Source organism: Triticum urartu, chromosome 4, assembly GCF_003073215.2.
Source record: "Triticum urartu cultivar G1812 chromosome 4, Tu2.1, whole genome shotgun sequence".
Taxonomy (NCBI): Eukaryota; Viridiplantae; Streptophyta; class Magnoliopsida; order Poales; family Poaceae; genus Triticum; species Triticum urartu.
In genome coordinates this window covers 608,555,139-608,576,594 of record NC_053025.1, presented here as the reverse complement: position 1 = coordinate 608,576,594, position 21,456 = coordinate 608,555,139, and the positions used below count along the sequence as shown (strand labels likewise).

The following is a 21,456-nucleotide window of genomic DNA, read 5'->3' as shown; positions in this document are numbered from 1 at the left end:
TCAGAAGGTGATCGATTCAGAAATCGTACCAAGGCTAAGGAGTGATTTGGCGCAATGTCTTGTCAGTTTCGAGCTAGTGTTCCCACCATCCTTCTTCAATATCATGACGCACGTCCTAGTTCATCTAGTCGACGAGATTGTCATCCTGGGGCCCGTATTTCTACACAATATGTTCCCCTTTGAGAGGTTCATGGGAGTCCTAAAGAAATATGTCCGTAACCGCGCGCTAGGCCAGAAGGAAGCATCTCCATGGGCCATCAAACAAAGGATGTTATCGGGTTTTGTGTTGACTTCATTCCTGGTCTTAAGAAGATAGGTCTCCCTAAATCGCGGTATGAGGGGAGACTGACTGGAAAAGGCACTCTTGGAAGAGACTCAATAATATGCAGGGACGGATATTCTTGGTCTCAAGCACACTACACAGTTCTACAGAACTCTACCTTGGTGACCCCGTATGTCGATGAACACAAGAACAGTCTGCGCTCCAAACACCCGGAGCAATGCGACGACTGGATTACATGTGAACACATCAGGACTTTCAGCAGTTGGTTGGAAACACGTTTCAGAGGTGACAACACTGTTTGTGATGAGTTGTACTTGTTATCCAGGGGACCATCTTTGATTGTATTGACTTACAAAGGATACGAGATAAATGGGAATACATTTTACATGATCGCCCAAGATCAAAAGAGCACCAACCAAAACAGCGGTGTCCGCTTTGATGCAGCAACCGAGAGCGGAAAGGACACATATTATGGTTACATAGTGGACATATGGGAACTTGACTACGGACCTGATTTTAAGATCCCTTTGTTTAAGTGCAAATGGGTCAATCTGTTAGGCGGCGGGGTACAGGTAGACCCACAGTACGGAATGACAACAGTGGATCTGAAAAATCTTGGGTACACTGACGAACCGTTCGTCCTAGCCAATGATGTGGCACAGGTTATCTATGTGAAGGACATGTCTACCAAACCGAGAAAAAGAAAAGATAAGGAAGCGAATACATCATACGACGAGCCAAAGCGCCACATAGTTCTTTCAGGAAAAAGGGACATCCTGGGAGTGGACGGCAAGACAGACATGTCTGAAAATTATGAAAAGTTTCATGAAATTCCTCCTTTCAATGTCAAGGCTGACCCAAGCATCCTGATAAACAATGAAGATTATCAATGGTTACGGCGCAATAAGCAAATGACACAAGCGAAGAAAAAGTGAAGACTTTCTCCCGCAACTATTATGATGATACTATGCCAACTTTGTAACACACGAACATGCTACCATTGTCCGTTTTGTACATGCACATTCTATGTGGGTGAAACTATGATACCATCCCAACTTTCAACTTTTTCAGAGTTCATTTGAAATGCTTTCATGTCTTATGGTTCGCCCCTGGCCCATGGCCACTAGTCCCGGTTTGTGCCACAAACCGGGACTAAAGGGTTGGTCCTCGTTGCGGGCAGAGTTTAGTCCCACCTCGCCAACCGAAGGGGGCTCACACCGGTTTATAAGCCCTTTCCTCTCTGCCTTGTTGAGCTCCTCTCGAAGTGAAAATAGATGCCCTAATAGAGAAAAGTTTAACCTAAATTTATAGTGAATTTCTCTGAAATTCATAGAAATTTACTAGGAATTTAGGTTGAATTTTCTCTAAAAGCGCATCTATTCTCATTTTTTTAGTAAGTTAATCACAAACTTGTGATTCAAACAATTTTCAAGGAATTCAAATTTTAACTATTCAAATTTGAAAACTAATGGCACTAACAGAAAGTTTATAATTTTTCTAAAACTAATGGCACTAACAGAAAGTTTATAATTTTGCTAACCTAAAAGCAAACATAATTAAAAATTAAAGCAAAAAACAAAAGAAAATAAATAATGCAAAAAACAAATCAGAAAAACAGAAAAAAAAACTATTTTTATAGTAAAGTTAATCACAAAATAAAATAAATAAAGCAACAAAGAAAACAAAAAAACTAAAAAAGTGTTTTCAAATTTGAAAACTAATGGCACTAACAGAAAGTTTATAATTTTTCTAAAACTAATGGCACTAACAGAAAGTTTATAATTTTGCTAACCTAAAAGCAAACATAATTAAAAATTAAAGCAAAAAACAAAAGAAAATAAATAATGCAAAAAACAAATCAGAAAAACAGGAAAAAAAACTATTTTTATAGTAAAGTTAATCACAAAATAAAATAAATAAAGCAACAAAGAAAACAAAAAAACTAAAAAAGTGTTTTCAAATTTGAAAACTAATGGCACTAACAGAAAGTTTATAATTTTTCTAAAACTAATGGCACTAACAGAAAGTTTATAATTTTGCTAACCTAAAAGCAAACAGAATTAAAAATGAAAGCAAAAAACAAAAGAAAATAAATAATGCAAAAAACAAATCAAAAAAACAGGAAAAAACTATTTTTATAGTAAAGATAATCACAAAATAAAATAAATAAAGCAACAAAGAAAACAAAAAAACTAAAAAAGTGTTTTCAAATTTGAAAACTAATGGCATTAACAAAAAGTTTATAATTTTTCTAAAACAAAAAGCATAAAGAATTAAAAAATAAAGCAAAAAACAAAAGAAAATTAATAAAGCAACAAAAAAACAAAAAATGCCACCTACTGGGCCACCATGGCCTGAATACGACTAGAAACCCTACCATGGGCCAGGATTCAGGCCCGCAGTAGGCCTAGTAGGCCCACAGGCATTGCAGTGACAGATTAGGCCCGAAAGCCTGCAGTTGAGAGGAGCTCGGGAGGGTGGGCGCAGCAGCGCTTATAAACCACTCCCGAGCCCTCTCAACTAGCGAGGTGGGACTAAACTTTTAGGCACGGGGCAGCACAAGGCCATTGATCCCGGTTGGTGCCACCAACCGGGACTAAAGGGGTGCATTGGTCATGGTTTGTGGCTCCAACCGGGACCAATGCCCCCCTATGGTTCCGGTTCGTGCCACCAACCGGGACCATAGGCCTCTGCTTCCCGCCCTTTCGGCTGCTGAAAAGAGACCTATGGTCCTGGTTGGTGGCACGAACCGGGACCATAGGGGGGCATTGGTACCGGTTCGTGCCACGAACCGGGACCATTGCTCTGGGTATATAAGGTAGCACTTGTGAAAATTTCGCCAACCGCTCCCATCCCCCCCTCCCCGACGCCGCCAGGCCGTTCGTCGTCGTCGTCGCCGCCCCGAGCCCGTCGTCGCCCGCTCCCCGTCGCCGTCGCCCCGCGCCGCCGCAGGCCTTCTCCCCGTCACTGCGTGCGCCGTCGCCGGCCTCCTCCTCGTCGCTGCGTGCGCCATCTCCGGCCCCCTCCCCATCGCCCCGCGCCGCGTCGCCGGCCTTCCCCGCGCCGTCGCCGGCCTCCTCCCCGTCCCTGGCCTCCTCCCCGTCGCGCCCCCAGTGAGCTCCCCCCTTCCCATCGATCCCTGTCGCTCTGACCATCGCCGCCGCCGCCGCTGCTCTCTGTGTGTGATAAATTTTTTCATATGTGTATGTATATGCTCATATGTATTTGGATTTGGCTATGTATGTATGTATATGCTCATATGTATGTATGTATGTATGTATGTATGTATATGCTCTCTGTATATGGATTTGGGTATGTATATGCTCTCTGTATATGCTCATATGTATGTATGTTCATATAGCATTTTTTTATATATATGAATTATTTTTTTGTTCATGGATATATGCTAAAGAAAACGAGGGGGTGATAGATGATGATGAGGGGTCGAGAGGGGGACGAGAGGTCGACAGGGGTCGAGGGGAGAAAAATGTTATCAGGGACGAGGGTCGTCAAGGGGTCGAGAGAGGGACGAGTGGTCAAGAGGGGTACGAACCGGGACCTCCTTTCTTCTTCTTCTTCTTCTTCTTCTTCTTCTTCTTCTTAATTTTTATCGGGAACGAGGGTGTCGAGGATCGCCGAGGGGTCGAGGGTCGGGAACTAGGGTAGAGGGTCGAGGGTCGTTAAGGGGTCAGGGGTCAAGGGTCAAGGGTTTCAGGGTCGAGGGTTCGAGGGTTCTATAGGGTCGAGGGATCGAGGGTCGAGGGTTCCTGGGTCGTCTAGGGGTCGAGGGTTCCAGGGTCGTCGAGGGTTCGAGGGGTCAAGCATCGCCGAGGGGTCGAGAGAGGTTTCCTAGTGTCAAAGTATTGAAGAAATCCATGGCTTCATCATTAGCCGGAAGTAACCAGGGCATGACAAAGTCCTCCAAAGTTATTTTGGAATGGTGTCCCGGATAGGATAATTTGCCTTTTTGTATGAATTTCAGCAAAGGCCTTCCAAATAACGATATTTGGAAGGTTCTTGCTGAACTTTGTACCAAAAAGCGAATTATCCTATCTAGGACTCCGTTCCAGAATAACTTTGGAGAGCTTCGTACCATCATGCACCTGTTACTTTCGCCTAATGATGAAGACATGGTTTTGTTGAATCCTTTGACACTAGGCAACCTCCCGACCCCTCGGCGATCCTCTCGAACATGAGAGGAAGAAGAGGATAAAAAAAGAAGAGGAAGAAGAAAAAAAGAGGAGTTCTTCTCCTCTATTCTTTCTTCTCCTCTTTTTTTTCTTCTTCTTCCTCTTTTTTTATCGGGAACGAGGGTCGTCGAGGGACATAGATGTAGTGTCGTCATTGTCGATATATACCCCCTCCCGATAGCTTCAACACGTGGGGGGGTCGATATTACCCCCTCCTTGAAGCGTTCTCGAGGCCACCCCCAACCCTTGAAGCATTGTCGAGGCCACCCCAAACCCTAGAGAAGCAGCGTCGAGGCCACTAATTAATATATATGATTCCTTACTATGATTAGGTAGCTAGTTCTACGTTTGCCACTAATATATCCATCTGTCATGTTTGAATAATAATTGCCATGTTGTAAATATTTGTAGAAACTATGGACACCACCCGAGACGAAGCAAAAGAAGCGTTGTTGAGGGACATAATCGCAGAAGGAAGTGATGCCGTCTCGTTGTTTCTCAATGACACCGATGGTCTGGAAGGAGAGGGTGAAGAAGCTGGCTACGGTGACCTAATGCCGGTGCAAGAAGAAGAACATGAGGACGGCTCCGGTGACCCAATGCCGGTGCAAGAAGAAGACCGTGATGACGGCTCCGGTGACCGAACCGAGTCTGGCCAGGTATATATATTAGTTAAGCCTGTGCTGACTAGTTGATTGATGCATTCATTGTTTTGGTATGTACACATATTAATTAAGTCTTTGTTCTTTTTTCTAGCCCTCCGGATCGAGCACAACTTCGGTAAAGAGACGAGGCCCGAAGAAAAAGTTGAGCTCGGATGAAAAGTTTGAGATCATTGCAATCGCTCCCGACGGCCAACCGATTGAACCCATCCGAACAAAGAACGTATTTGTTGCTCAGTGCGGGGTTCTGGTTAGGGACAAGATCCCGATAAGCATCCAGCAATGGTTTAAGCCGGCTACAGAAGACCCTGAGGTGTCTTATGTCAATGATATGCATAAAAATGATCTTTGGACTGAGCTGAAGTCAAATTTCACCCTACCGCCAGAGGATAATCTAGAGAACTCAGTTAAAGAGCAATTAATCATGTCTTTTGCTCTTAAGAGGATGGCAGAACTATTCAGGAGGTGGAAGAAAGAGCTGAATAAGTTTGTCAAAAATAATGAGACACCAGAATTCAAGGGCAGATATGAGAAGATCAGAGATCACTGGCCCGCATTTGTGGCCCACAAGACATCGGAAAAGAGTAAGAAGATGTCGGCGACAAACAAGCAAAATGCTGCGAAGAAGAAGCATCACCATCGCACGGGGTCAGGTGGCTACCTCGTAGCCCGGCCTAAGTGGACCAAGACTGAGAATGATCTGGTTGATAAAGGGGTCGAACCAGAGACAATTAACTGGCCAGACCGTTGCCGGACTTGGTTCTTCGGGGCTGGCGGAACCTTGGACCCTGTAACAGGGAAGTGCATTTGGACGAACGATCAAATGGACATACCAGTCAGGAAGCTTAAGCAGTATATCGAAGCAGCACAGCAAGGGACGTTCTTTCCAGACAGAGAGAACGACGAGCTCACAATGGCCCTCGGGAATCCTGAGCACCCTGGACGGACACGAGGCACGCCAGGCTCCATTCCGTGAAAGGTTGGGTTTCCGGACGCAGGCGGTTACGAATCCCATGAGAGGAGGAAAAAAGTGCAGCAGACCCAAATGCAGGCGCTGCAAGCAAGGGTAGACGCGATAGAGGAACGAGAAGCAAATCGCAGCAAACGTACTGCCGAAACTTCCCCCGAAGCTACCCCGCCATCTCAGCGCAGAAGCAGCGTGGCTTCCACCGAGATGCTTCAGCCGGAGCATGCCTTGACGGCTCCTGCCAGCTATCCCGTGGATGCTATCACGGAGTCTCAAAATTGCCACCTTATGACGGAATGGATGAATTTGAAGGTCAAGGCGGCTGTTGGCTCTGTTTATCCTACTGAACCCGGCGCAACTTTTCACTGCCGACCGATTCCAGAAGGATATGCTAGGGTGATGGTGGATGAAATAACGGAGGGATTTGAGGACCTCCAGCTTGACCACCCTACCGGTGAAGGGGAGACTCGGCTGGGGTCTGCTCTGAAGACTCCATGCCTATGACGGAAGGAGCTCAACAACCTTCCGAACTAGACGCCTCCGCCTCCTCCTCCTCCTCTGGCGAGTCAGGGCACTCCGCCTCCTCCACCGCCTCCTCCTCCGGCGAGTGACGATCAGGGCCCTCGGCTGGCTCCTTCTCCGGCATGTGGCGGCACTCCGCCTCCTTCTCCGCCTACGCCGGCGCGCCCGAGCAGCCAGCCTCCTCCTTCTTCGCCTCGTCAGCAAGGGCGGAAGAGACCCGCGGCCGCTCCGGCAGCTGCTCCGGCGTGTCATAGTCCTTCTCCTCCGCCTCGTAAGCAAGTAAAGAAGACAACCGCTCCGTCTGCTCGGCCGGCGTCTAGCAGTACAACCAGAGGCGGGAGGACATACAGATTCGGTCCTTCTCTGAAGAGTCCACAGAAGTTACCATACGAGAGGACCCCGGAGGAGAACGCGAAGATCGCGCGAACCGAAGTGGATGACTGGTTTCAAGGGTTGAAAGCAAAGAGACATCCACCTCCGGAGGAGAAGGTAGATCCGGTGAAAGTGAAGCGCACTCTGGCTGCCCTGGCAAAACCACCCAAGTCTCCGCTGAAAGGCAACTATGAGCGCATTATTGCAAAGACATGGGCCGAAGCGGAGCGGTCGGAAAGTACAGTCAGTGATCAAAGGCTGAAAGAACGACGAGCAGCTGGGAAACAAATTGCTCAGCTCGACGAACAAGCGAAGCAATCGTGCCCCCCGCTCAAGGTGCCTAGCGACATCGTCGATCCGAGGATGGTGCCCGGTTATTGCAATGTTGACAATTACCTGCCCGACAATGTACATTATGATCCCATGGAGGTGCAGATACACAGATACGAGTACGGGAAGCCTCTCGTCAAAGATGAAAAATCTTTAACAACGATGATGCGAAGATTACATGATTGGTACTTGAAAATCTGCAGAGAGTTTGGGGGGGGGGGGGAGTACTTTGTATGCGAGAGTTAAACCGGAGCATGACCTCGTTGGAATTGAACTGTTGCCTATTCCATTTGAGGAGTTCTATCAGTTTTTCAATCAATTGGCCCTCGATAAAACAACGGTCACCTGCTACTGTCTGTAAGTACTACTACTTCTGTCATTAAGTCTCTCTATATAGCTCATCTCTTTCATTGCATGTATTTATAATTATCCTCACTATATTATGCAGATTGAAGATCGCCGAATTGAAGAAAAGACAAATCGGTGATATTGGGTTCGTTAACACATATCTCATAGATGCAACGGAGGTTGAACATCGTCCCGAAGATACCGAGGCCAACTTGCTACGATCATTCAAAAAAACTGAAAACAAAGATATAATACTCTTTCCTTACAACTTCAAGTGAGTGTTACTGTCTTTTGCATATTCGGTTTCCCTTATATATTAGTCCAGGTTATAGTAATGTAATTGATGAGTTATGCATGCGTGCGCAGGTACCACTATATTCTCCTAGAGATTAGGCTTGAGCAGGGGGTAGTAACTGTCTTGGACTCTAAACGAAAAGATCCCCAGGAGTATGCGGACATGACTGAAATCCTCAAGAAGTAAGTTAAATCGATCATTATCCACCATATCAGCAACTTTGTTCATTTCCTGATATCAAGTAATCGTTTTCTTTGTCCGACAGGGTTTGGAAAAAATTCACCAAAAAAGTAAGTACTATAGTAGCATGTTCCGCGCATCTCCTAGTGATTCAAGCGCTAGTTTCATCAATACCATTTAGCATTCTTGCTTATCAGTTTGATTGACCTCTATTTCTTGTAAAGTGGTTGTGGCAGGAATAAGGGAATGATTTCTGTGGATACTACGTCTGCGAGTCCATCCGCCACACGACCTGTGAGCGGGGCGGGTACTCTGACGAACAATATGAAGTACATAAATAACAACATTCACAATTTTATTTTATTACCATCATTTGTGTTGAGTTTCATTCATTCATATATATATGTATTGACCCCCTTCTTCAAATTAGATGTTTCGGAAGCGGGATGAACTCCTAGCACCAGCTCGCATGCGAGCAATTCAAGAGGAATTGGCGGCATTCTTTCTTAACCACGTGATCGCTGAAGACGGAGAATACTATGTGGACCATGAGTTCGTATGATTATATTTGTAAGAGATAATTATTGTATATATGTAGCCGGTAGTGTCGGATAGATATACGAGAACTTGTTGTTCGACCAATCTCTCGGAGAAGGAGAGGTGGTCGATATCACTTCTCTCTGTATACATATATGTTCATGACGATCTTCTGTTTCCTTCGTTTGCTTAGTAGCTAGCTAGCGTGTCTAGTCCTCTCTATACGTATGTATAGTACGTAGCGTCGACCAAGCACGGACATAAGAGAGGACACTTCTCTCTATTAATTATAGCTACCACAATATATGAAACACCTAAATTAACCCCCCAAAACCCCCAAATCCCCCCCCCTTCAAAAAAAACAAAAACCCCAGCCACAGAAATGCTGACGTGTGGATGCCTATTGGTCCCGGTTGGTGCCACCAACCGGGACCAAAGGGTCTCCTGCCTAGGCTCCGCGCACAGGCCACGTGGAGGCCCATCAGTCCCGGTTCCGGACTGAACCGGGACTAAAGCGCCGTGGCATTAGTACCGACCCTTTAGTCCCGGTCCAGGAACCTGGACTAAAGGCCCTTACGAACCGGGACAACAAGCCCTCTTTCTACCAGTGCCCCCCCCCGCGCAGTCGTAGCGGTACGTCGCAGACAATAGGAGCGTCGCAGATGGTCAGACTGGAGAGAATAGCAGCCGACGGGCTGACATCCCCCCGCAGTCGTGGCGAGAGCGTCGCGGACGCGTTAACTGTAGAGGATGCCGACAAGTTGCTCAAGCGGATGATAGCCATTTGTGCCGATGTCGAGGGAGCCGAGAGCGTAGGGTAGTGTAGCCGTGGTAGACGTACCCATGCGAAGAATGCCGTGGTCGATGTCGAGTCGGGGTAGGCGGTGTCGAGGAAAACGCCGTGAAGCCGCGGGCGCAAGGAGGCGCCGACTTAGCATGGGCGCAGTGGTATCGAAGTAGGGATGCGCCGGGAGGTAGATGGTGTTGACGAAGCGCCGCACCATGTTTGCCAAGCCCCGGGACACGTCATGGACGAAGGCACGCATTGGTGTTGCTAGCACCGGGCATGCGTAGACGGACGAAGACGAAGTTGACGAAGTGTTGCTCCAGGCTTGCCAGGCCCAGGGACACGTCATGGACAAAGGCACGCACCGGTGTTGCCAGTACCGGGCATGCGTAGACGAGGGACCTGCACGAGCTGTACGCCATGTCGGAGAAGTCAGATGGGCCAGCAGAGAAGAACTCGACGACGGTTACGGTGCCAATCGGCGCAGGGCCGGTGTCTCCCGCGGTGGTCGGACTAGACGAAGTGGTCGGGGTAGATGACGACGACGTTGGTGACGCGCTGGTGCTGGACGAAGACGAAGGGGGTGGACGAACTGCGGCGGCGGCTACAAGGGTAGCGGCGGCGGCGGCCAAAGAAGAGCGACGGTGACGGCATGGCGGCGGCAGAGGCGTCTAGGTTAGGAGTGCGGCGGCGATGCTCGAAGGAGGCGAAAAACTCGACAACACGATGAAGACCGGTACAGACGGTGACGTTCCCGCACTAAGGAAGACGGCGTAGCGCATACCACAGAAAGTCGACACGCGGGGACGGCGAAGTAGCTCATGTTACAAAATCATCTGCAACAGAGGTTGTATTGCAGTTTTTTTCTTCATCTTTTTACAACATAGATGATGTTGCAAAAGGAGTTTGCAACCCCTTTTTTGCGAATTCGAGGAAGATCTGACAGTGTATACTACTTCCTCACAAGTATAGAATGGGAGTTTACTATAATGAAGATAGCAAAATCACATAATATGGTTCTCATTGACGGAGCACAGCACCATGTGTTGGTTGCATCGTGCTTCGTTTTTGTTAGTCATGGTGTATTAGCAGACTGTAAGCCTATTAAACTGAAAAAGAAAACTCCCTTTCTAGAAACAGTGTTAGTAATTTCGATCCCCGACGTCCTGTGCGGATATCAAGACGAAGACGAACACATTCTTTTTTTTTCGGGGTCGATGGAACACATTCATCTGAGTTATGTGTCGGCTTGGAGCCTTGGACAGAAACCAAATCTCGGGTGATTTAATTGGATAAAAAAAGTTAAAACTTCCAAAACAGCTCGAGTTTCATTTTCTCTAAACAATACTCGAAGATCATATTATGTGATTTTGGGAGTTTACTACTGTACCATCACAAATGAAGATCTGTGCATGCATGTTCCATTCCATCTGTGAAATTAATGGACGTTGATTGATGGGAATGAATCCACACGAATTGATATGGGTTGCAGAGTTGATTGCGGCCAACATCCATGAAGATCCTTGGAGAATATATATCCGGGGGTCAAAAGGTTTATGATTGATCGAGCCATCTTCCCAAACCCTAGACCCCGTCCGGCCGCCGGCGTATATAATGATGTCGGCGTGGCGACCGCTCCTTGGTCGATCACACCACCACCTCCTCTCCCGTCTCCGGCCTGTCCACCGCCGTACCAGGCAATTTAGTCCCATTCTTGGCCGTAGCAACCTGATCGGCTCACGAGGGTACGCCTCCAGCGCCAATGGCGATTCCCACGCATAGGTTAACCGGCAGCATCCGGCGGCGCTGGAGACGAGCCAACGGCACCTATACGTCGTGCTGGATGACCACAAGGACAGCTACGACATCCACAAACTGGACATGGACGACGACAAGGACGATCTGGACGGCGGCCATGCAATCTCTCCGCGACGCCTTCCAGTTCTTCTGGTCGTCAGCGTGGCACTCACAACGTTCTGCGGATTCACTCAGTTCGCCGCGGCGGGCAGCAGCATCGTCGCCATAGGTTGTAAGCCAAACCCAGAAGATTTGTGGCCAGACGAAGTCCGCGTCCTCATCTACGACACCAAGACGGCAGAGATGGTCGTCTCGCACCAGCTCTCAAGGGGCCTCATGTATGGCTACCAGATAGCCATGGGCGTCGGGCAAAGGCTGTACATCTTCGAGTCCCGCTCGTGGTTGTCTTCCCACAATCGTGACCCGGGACAGCGCGAGTGGACACACACACTGCGGGGGCTTGCATTCCCTCGCCGCTGATCCCAACGTAGCAGATGGAACGAGTTGTGGCAATGGCGGCCATTGACCCTTGTACCTCGTGGTCCTGGAGCGAGGACGACCGTCTTCTCGGGATCCCGTTCTGTGGCAGTGACATCACGGCGTGCGCGGTGCACGTGCCGGTAGGGTCGGCCGCGACTGCGATGCATCATGACATCTACGTGTCCGCTCAGCACGACCCGTTCGGGGACACGGGCGCTACGTTCTCTTTCAGCACAGCGAGCGGCGAGTGGCCGCTGCCAGTCATCGGCCACGCCCACTATGACAGCCAGCTGGATGCGTGGCCTCCATGCCCGTGCAAGCTACGATGGTCCTCGCTTCCTAGACGGACACCTCTGCGCCGGCCACATCGCGTCAGACCCAACGGAGTTGGAGGTCGGCGAGGATAAGCTCTTCTGCGGCGAAGAGGACAGCGCAGCAGGCTGGAGGCACGTCGACGCCAAGCTCGTGCCCACGGAGCCGGGTGTAGGGGGCAACGAGTATTGCCTCATGGAGCGCCTGCGACAGGAGGGAGACGACCAAGGATGCTTGGGGGACGGCGACAAGTGGCTGTTGCGGCTTACCGTTTTCCGTGTGGCGCGTGGCCACCATGGTGAGCCCTGGTCACCGCTCGCCACCCGGCTTGCTGCTACACAATGTCCAGATACAACAAGTACTTTGACGCTCAAGCATTCTGGATCTAGTTCTCCAGCTAGGTAGGTGTGGTTTCAAATTAAATCTGGTTCGCGAAATACAAATTTTATATTGTTGCCAAATAAATTGTATATGCTACTCTAGGATACATTCAGTGTTCTTCCAGCAGTGTTTCAGGTTCAGGGATGTGACTGTAGCCACAGCCTCTTGTTCTCATCAGATCATCAGCTACCCATGCATCCTCAGGCTCTAGCTAATACTGTATTTCCGAATATTGAGCTGCAGTTTTGGCGCAGGAGGAGTCGTACAACTTATACCCGAGAGAGAGAGCTATATATATATGGTGTGTCTAGCGCTCATTTAGACGAGATTTAACCAAGTCTCAGATCTACTTCCTTCGTTCCAAAATAGATGACTCCATTTTATACAATTTTAGTACAAAGCTAATACAAAGTTGGGTCATCTACTTTGAAACGGAGGGAGTAACTCCTACACAGCTTGATTTTTGTGAAGATTCATGCAGGTTTATTATTTATTATTTTTTGTTGATTACTCAAATGATTTGTAGGAGTTAGATGAAACTTGGTTATTTCTCATCTAGATGTGATTTAGTAAATCCAGCATATACATTCATGAATTTACCTATGAAACTAGATTTGTTGATTACAAATAAAACTATATAGTCCGTCAACTCTTGATAAGAAATAATATGGTCTTCCTATTCACCGGAGTTGACCAAACTTTAAAATTTTAGTCATTCCATAGTACCAATTGTGTTTTTGATTTCCTGACAAAAAATTTCCATGAGAAATGATTTCAAGCTAAGTTCAATGTTTTGCAAGATATTGTTAGATTTTTTAAGTACATGCATTAACAAATTTTGGGAGGAACCATGTATGTTAGTTACGGGTTAATGTACATGTATATAAGAAAAAGTATGACTAGTTGCTATTTGTCCAATAAAAAATATAATGTATATGTTCCTTTTGCACCGGAGGTAAACTGCCATAAGTTCTCCAAAATAAGTTACATTTTTTTTAAAAAAAAAGCAGGTTTGTCCTTGGTTCTGTCACGTCTCTCCCTGCCTAAAACCCTAGAAGGCTAGAACTCGTTGGGAAGGCAGATGTACCCGCTTGCACGGCAGTGACAACTGCGACTCACTAGCTTCCTGGCTTTGTTTATCCAGACCATGGTTGACCTATGACGACACACCATGGTAGGGGAATAGTGGGGTTGCGATGGAACTGGTCACGGGGAAGATGGGTGCAACACCAGCGAAGGGCAAGACGAGAGGCGCTAGCAATGTTCGCTGCATTGATTGCCCCGGCGGAAGTGGGCCTCGTTTGCTTGGTTCATAATTTTTCTCATTTTATAGATATGAGCTTGGTTGTTTCCATTATAAGATAGATTAGTCCATTTGAAGCTTGGTTACTTCGACGTTATGTATGGATATACCATTTATACCATTGGTACAACCAATGTAGGATGCAAAAATGGATAACAAAAATCTCCATGTCCGTCAAACAGATTGTTCACAAAATGAGGTGAGAGGTACCCTAAATGTCATAAATTCGGTGTTTGAAGAAAAGTACCTTGGACTGCCTACTCCGGATGGATGGACGTATGTCTAAGGGAAGGTTTCAGAACTTGCAAGCTCAACTACTCAAGAGATTAATTCAGTGGGGAGATGGCTTGCTAGCTCAACCAGGCCCGGAAGTTCTAATAAAATCAGTTGCACAAGCACTGCCAACATATATAATGGGTGTTTTCAAATTACCTTTCTCAGTTTGTGATGATCTCACAGATTTGGTTCGTAATTTTTATTGGGGAGCGGCGAAAGGGAAAAGGAAAGTTCATTGGAAATCTTGGATCAAACTGCAGCAGCCAAAAAATAAAGGGGGAGCTGGTTTCCGTGATTTTCGTTTATTCAACCAAGCTTTATTAGCCAGGCAAGTGTGGAGACTTTTGGTCAAGCCTGACACTTTATGTGCTCAGATTTTGAAAGCTAGGTATTATCCAAACGGGAAACTGAGGATACAGTTTTTTCGGGTAATCCTTCTTCCTCTTGGCAAGCTATTAGCTACGGTCTAGAACTGTTGAAGAAGGGGTTGATAGGGAGAGTTGGCAATGGCAGGAGCATTCGTATATGGCGTGACAATTGGATACCAAGGCCGCATTCTTATAAACCTATATCTCCACAAGGCGTGTGCAGGTTCAGATTTGTTTCTGACTTGCTAAATCCTAATGGTTCTTGGAAGGTAAATCCGTTGGAGACGTACTTCTACCCTTGTGACGTTGAGGAGATCTTGAAAATAAGGGCTTCACCAAGGCAGCAGGATGATACTATTGCTTGGGGTCCGGGGCATCTAGGATCTTTCTCGGTACGACCGGCCTATAATTTTGCTTTTGATGATTCTGTCAGGTCGTCTGAATCAGCATCAAGTTCTTCTCCTGATGGTACAAGGAAGTGTTGGGATTTTATATGGAAAACAAATGTACCCCCGACTGTTAAATTTTTTGCATGGCGTGTGGCCACTAACTCACTCCCAACATGGCCTAATAAGAAGAAGAGATGTTTGGAGGAATCAGACTTGTGTCCGGTCTGCCAGAGAGAGCCGGAGCACACCTTCCATGCGTTGTGTAGATGCCAAAATTCAGTTAATCTGTGGAACTGCATGAGTACTATTTGGCCGTTGCCAAATCTGGGAGATGTACAACACAATGGTCCTGAATGGCTGCTGCATGCGTTGCAACCTTTGTCTGAAAATGTACGTTGTATGCTATTGTTCACACTATGGCGTTGTTGGCATGTTAGGAATGAAGTGGTCCACTTGAAACCAGTTCCGCCCCTCGAAGTTTCTAAAAATTTCCTTTCAAGTTACTTAAATTCTATGATGAGCATTAAACAAGATTTTATCTGCGATCCAATCAAAGGAAAAGGGCCTGCTATGTTGGATTATGTTGAAACTCCAAAGAAATCTCTGAAGAAGGATGAGAATTCATGTAAGTGGATTGCTCCGCCTCAGAACTGGGCCAAACTGAATACGGATGGATACTGGTCGGCTGATGGAAGTATGGGAGCGGGGATGATACTTCGAGATGATACAGGAAATATAATTTTCTCATCCTGCAGAATCCTTTTCTCTTGTAGGGATGCTATGGAAGCGGAACTGTGTGCTTGTATGGAAGGGCTTTCTTTGTCTCTTCAACATTCAGATCAACCAATTTTTCTGGAGATGGACTCAATATCAGTGGTGAATCTACTAAAGGATGTTGACCATGATAGGTCGGTGTTCGCTTCATTAGTCTCAGATAAATATCTGATGTCTCTATGTAAAACTTGTATTACTTGTATTAAGCGTAGCCAAAATGCTGTAGCAGATTATTTGGCAAACTTTGCTAGAACCGAAAAGAGAACTGTAGTGTGGTTGGGCTCTGGTCCACCAGGAGCGCTTGGTCTTAGCAGAGTTGATTGTAATCCTGGTTTTGATTGAGTAATACAAGCTTTTACACGCAAAAAAAGGTTATTTGGTACAATTAATCTTCTACATTAATTAGTTTGATAGAGATGAAAACATACCAACTTAATTTCCATTTGTATATAAAAAGTATATGTATATGAAATTAAATGTCCATTTGCTTACCAAATGCTTGAGTTATAAAGTTCTGTTGACAAATGGGGCTATCGGGTCATCTGCAACATGTGGGAAGGACACAAAGGCATCAATAATGAAATAGAGGGGCCTTATTCCCCTACATTAAAACTGCTGAGACGAGGTGGTTCATTGTCTCCCCAACTATTTGACCTGGCGGATCTCCAATCTGACGAGTATGGGGATGTTGGCTGGCCTATCCGCCTATGTGCTACAAGGGTTCAGCCTTGTCGTTTTGAAATGGGCTGCTCAAATCGGTTCAGAATGTTGTTTCAGCTATGGTGCTTCGCCGGATCTTGTTTGTGGGGTTGCTCATTTTTCCTATCTCCAGCGGTGCTTTAGCGATGATGGTGGTCAGCAACCAGTGAAGATGACAATGGATGCAAGGGTCTCTTAGGACTGAGTTTATACTTTGTTTCTTTGGAAGTCTTTTGTGCAATTCTAGAAAGGCACATGTGTTCTTGGGTATTTTTAGTGAATTTTGTGTGTACGTGTTGTGTATGCTATTTGCAATAAACAGGGCCGGCCCTGGGCCATGGTGGCGAGTGCAACGGCCTAGGCCCCAACCTGAGCAGGGGCCCATACCTTATGGATGCACAACAGTATTTATTTTGGAAGAAAAAAAGTACTACCATGTTTCTTTGAGGGGTGCAAACAGTTTATTGATCTACTTGGGCATACTAGTAAGCTTGCACGTGCAAATGCACGTCTCTAACTAATATTACAAATATATGTAAGAATTAGGACATCTCCAACACGGACCCTCAAACCGCTCGCAACCGTCTTGACTGTGCGATCCGGACGTGTTTTGCCAACCAAAACGGTCTTATATCTGTCCGCTTGGCGGTCCTAACACACTTTTTTCTGCAAACTGGACACAAAATGGGGGACTTTGCGGGCATCCGGACCGCTACCACGCCTGCGTCTGGCAACTGTGGCCAACCCAAAACCATCTCTCTTGCCCACATGCTTTCCCACCCGACTCTAAAGAATGTTAGTGCCATATTCATGCCAACACGTGTGCCGCTAAAAGCATAATAACCAAACAAGTTCCTGTAGATAAATTCATTGTCATTATCTTAACCATTGCAAAAACTAAATAAGATGCATTAGTGGGTTTCAGAGTCACTCATCTATCTGTGTTTTTTGGAACACAAGCTGGTAATCGACCATGCTAGAAAGAAGTATCATCGTCAAGATGAGGTACTTTCAATGCTTGGTTTAGGTAAAATGCGATCCTCTGAAGTTTCAATGCATATCTAAGGTCCTGAATCATCTTAAGCTTGACCAAGGCAACAGATATCCCAAGGGTCAAGATAAAGTGGTCAGGGGAAGCATATGGAAATGCAATATGGAAAAAATATGTATTAGAAAAACAAAACAAAAAAAATCATGACAATACATATAATAGATAGAAACCAATATTACCAACCTGCATGATGAAATGCTATGGTCCATCCAGGGCCAACTGTGAAGAAGTTTTGCTAGGGACTGAATATCCGGCGTTGTGCGTAGTTTTGGATCCCTTGCATATTACGACATCGTCGATTGGGTGAACATAAGACATAGAAAAAAGGTAAAAGAATGATGTGTGACCGTAATAGTAACTTACACAAAACTTTAGGTCCACGCCAACCTTGCTGTAGATATCACCTTCCTTCATGCAAAGCATGCTGCATATATAAACAGATCTCACCCAGAAGATGCCAGTAGTCTCCCATGACCACTGAGTCTCATCCACCACGGCAATAGATAGTTGAAACTCAGCCAAGCTTTCCCATAAGCTGAAATACACCTAGATCCCTCCTAGCCGGATTTCAATAGCCCATAGCCCCAAATCCACAGCCTGAACCACTGATTTGGAGGCTCTTGCACGACAGGAGAGAGGAGAGAAGAGTGATGTATCGTATTTCCACCTCTAGATTCCATGTTTGTATTAGGATGTAGAATTGCAACAGCTCAAAGGTGTGATGAGCTCGCCTGTTTCATATGAATGTAAAATCAACAAAGTTTGCTATTTTGCTAAGCTAACTTAGATGAACTTAGATGTACACCATTTCCCTTTTTCTAATAAAGACAAATCAATAGAACTCATGTGAATGATAAAAACTCTTGAAGGCTGTTGACGCAGACCTCTAGGAGAACGTTGGAGCATCACCAGAGTAGGACATGGAGGATAGTCAGAGTCAGCAAACTCAACGGATCGCTCAGAATATAATGGAGATGGTCTAATGTATATCATTCGCACGCCTGCTTGGTCCGCTCGGAATCTGGACTGGCTGGATCAGTCTGGATGGTTTTGGCTCCACACTAACCATGTATAAATGATGTGTATATGCTTCCTTGTCTAATACAGGATGGGTGGTCAATACACTGTTCAGTTTTGACCCGCTTAATGATCACGCAATTGACTCCAGTAAGGAACATACTTGAGTTCTTATTTTAACTTCTAATAGAAATGAATACCGAAAATAGAATCGTAAAGCTAACTGAATTTTTCATGGCACAAATTAAATTTTCATGTAGGATTGAGGTTCAAGTTGTAGCCTTGAGCAAAATCTTTGTTGGGCTCGCATCTCCTGACCATCCACATCTTGGTAAACTGATTCATAAGGTGGAAGTCCGAAAATGAGCACTGAAAAGCGGACAGTTTGTGAATTTGAGTTTAGTGTTTTCTTGCTTTGCTAGTATACAACTTGTGGAATTACCAAGCTAAACGGCTGACAACATACCTGAACTTTCATTTTGAAATTCTTGTGATCTTCTGGATCCTCAAAAGGGTAGGTACCATCCAACATCACCTAAAGGAAGACCCCACATCCATACATCATCTATCTCCACCCAATGAAAAATTAGTAGTTCTTCAGCAAATAATAAAACATAAAATATTTATATGGTTGCATCGGCTGAAGACTATGCACTACTCATGCCAAGAAAAAGTGGATGCAAAATTCATAAAGCAAGTAAAGCTTTTACGGTCAAGCAAAATGAATCAAGTTCGGAGGAGATGGCAGAGTATGCGCGACTGTTTAAAGCACAAAAAGATGGATTATGAGTTGCGACCATATTAGTTATTAAGCAGAACTTAAGGAGCAATATATGCCAGAGTTCCAACAGATGATGTTGGTTCAGAATGATGAACCGATGTGGAAGCCCATTGACCTACATTTGCAACATATACACTTTTCATTTAACCTTAAGTGTTAATTTTGTTGGGTTCATTCTTTTTGACTTGGTCATTATTCTTCAAAAGAAGTGTCTGCATCCATATGAGAGGTATACACTACAACCCTGTGTACACAAATATTTATTTTCTTCTCACGTTTCACCAAGCTAACCATGTCATAATAATGCATACCCATGGTGGCAAGAAGAAAGGACATTCATATATGAAGGTCAGAAATAGACATGCGTGCCATTTTCCCACCATAACATGGAATACAATCATCACCTATGACAGAAACGAGATAGTCTAGGGCTGCCATTTGGGTTGAGTGTTTTTGGAAGAGGTGTAGTTGATCATCAAATAAAAGTAAAATCTTCAGTCCCATCATGGGTCCAGAAAATATTACTGCATGAACCCAAGTTCTTGTCGGGATTATGCTAGGTGCTAGCCTTGGTTTCCTCTGATTCGAAGAGTCAAACTCTTCAGTCCCACCATGCACTTTGGATTCAGAACCAATAAGTCTACTCGAAGAATTGCCAACAAGATTAAAACTGAAAGCTTCCCGGCATACCACTGACCACCGCCAAAATTTACCTAAAATCTTATAAAGTGGAGAGCACAAGTACTCAGTGGAGTGGATTTGGATACAACACTGATAAGTGCGCGCACAGTAAAAGTTACCACTGCGATTCTATAGGAAACAAGCAAAGGAACAATCATGTGAACAAGCAGGGGAGCAATCTCGTAAGTTACGAGCCTATAATATACTTACGCTTGATGCCATCAGCTTGCCCCGTCATGGTGGCCATCGATGCAGCGCCGTGCATCCTCTTCGACACGCATGGGCATTCCAGAAATTCAAGGCCCCAGTGCGAAATGCAAAATGGGGCCCTGCAATTAATAAATGCCATGCACAACCCTATGAGTTGAATCAGTTTTTTTCTATATAACAATGGGCTTTTGGATCTTTTTCTGTACATTGAAAAATTATGTGTTGTTCAGAATGAACTTGAATTAAGGCAGTTGGACAATTCCTCTCTGTATTGCAGCAAACAACAAATTAGTTACATGCCACATGATCAAATTAAACCGGCATCATCAGTAGCTGAAATCATTGGAACAGTAAACATAATTATATATTCTGACAAGCATAATATGAATAATGTATATATCTAAAACTAAAAGTTGTGACATTAGCAAAAGTGTGCATATGGTGGCTTTGGGCAAGTTGCACGAAAACCTAAAACAATGGATATTCTTTTATATGCACTGGAACTAAGAGGTTCAGTTTAGAAATTGACAGGGTTATCGATCTAAATATGCATGCTAGTTCTTTTCCTTCTTCTCAGCCAACATGTTAGTGCGTCCTAATTACTAATTCAAAGCCGGGCCTGTAATTAGGACCAAACTCCAGCCATGAGATGGGGAGTAAATGGACATGACAGAAGGAATTCCATCACCAATCACGTGAAAGGGGCCCATGGAAATTAGCAATAGCCATGTGGTGATGTCAGTATAAAACTAAACAAAATACTCTACGGTGTATGTGAGATCATCAGGAAGGGAGACGCACCGCCTTGCTCCTGCTTCTTGGCGATGAACAGAAGGAGTGGCGCAACAACAATACTCCAGTGCTCCATGGACGAGATCATTAGGGAGGCTTCAGATGCAGCATGCGCCCTGAGGATCAGCGGTGACGGGGCCCCTCGTCCTCGCCGGATGGGGCGGCTCCCGCATCGTCAGAAGCAGCGACCGGCGCGGTACCCGCGGCGACTCACGCATTGCCGGTACACGCGGCGTACCCTGGCGGCGCGGTGGTTGCACTCCCCCGGCGTCCCTGATGGCGCGGTGGCGGCGGCGGCCCAATCGAGGACGGGAATGAAGGAGGGACGCGGCGAGGCGTGTGGCGGGCGGCGATTGAGAAGGCAAAGGAGAGGAGTTGTTGATCCCCGTCGCCATAGCCAAGTTGAGGCCCGTGGGGAGATGGGATCGGGAGCGAGAAGGGTGGGGTGAGGAACGTGTGCGCGTGGGTGACGGCGTGGGTCGCGTGGCAGCGAGGGTAATTAATTAAGCATGGCTAAAACATGGTTTGCTGCTAAACATTGGAGCAATCTGGAGCCTAGGATTCGATGCTCTGAACGGTGTAGATGTTTTGATTCTCCGCCCTCTCGTGCTTTTATAGAGGTAGTAGATAAAGGGATACATGTTGGGTCATGTCGAGAAATAAGCCATAAGT

At 45.9% G+C, this 21,456-nt stretch overlaps 1 long non-coding RNA gene across 2 annotated transcripts; it reads right to left on the bottom strand.

Moving 5' to 3' along the window:
• Positions 1-16,958: 16,958 nt before the first annotated feature.
• LOC125553169 lies at positions 16,959-21,250 on the bottom strand. Of its 2 annotated transcripts, none has more exons than XR_007303946.1 (5): positions 20,794-21,250; positions 19,993-20,258; positions 18,787-18,885; positions 17,667-18,689; positions 16,959-17,579 (listed from the first exon to the last, which is right to left on the bottom strand). It is a non-coding gene; the product is annotated as an uncharacterized LOC125553169 (long non-coding RNA). The 2 variants fall into 2 exon arrangements; XR_007303947.1 differs by having other exon boundaries at positions 16,962-17,579; positions 19,993-20,111.
• Positions 21,251-21,456: the final 206 nt, after the last annotated feature.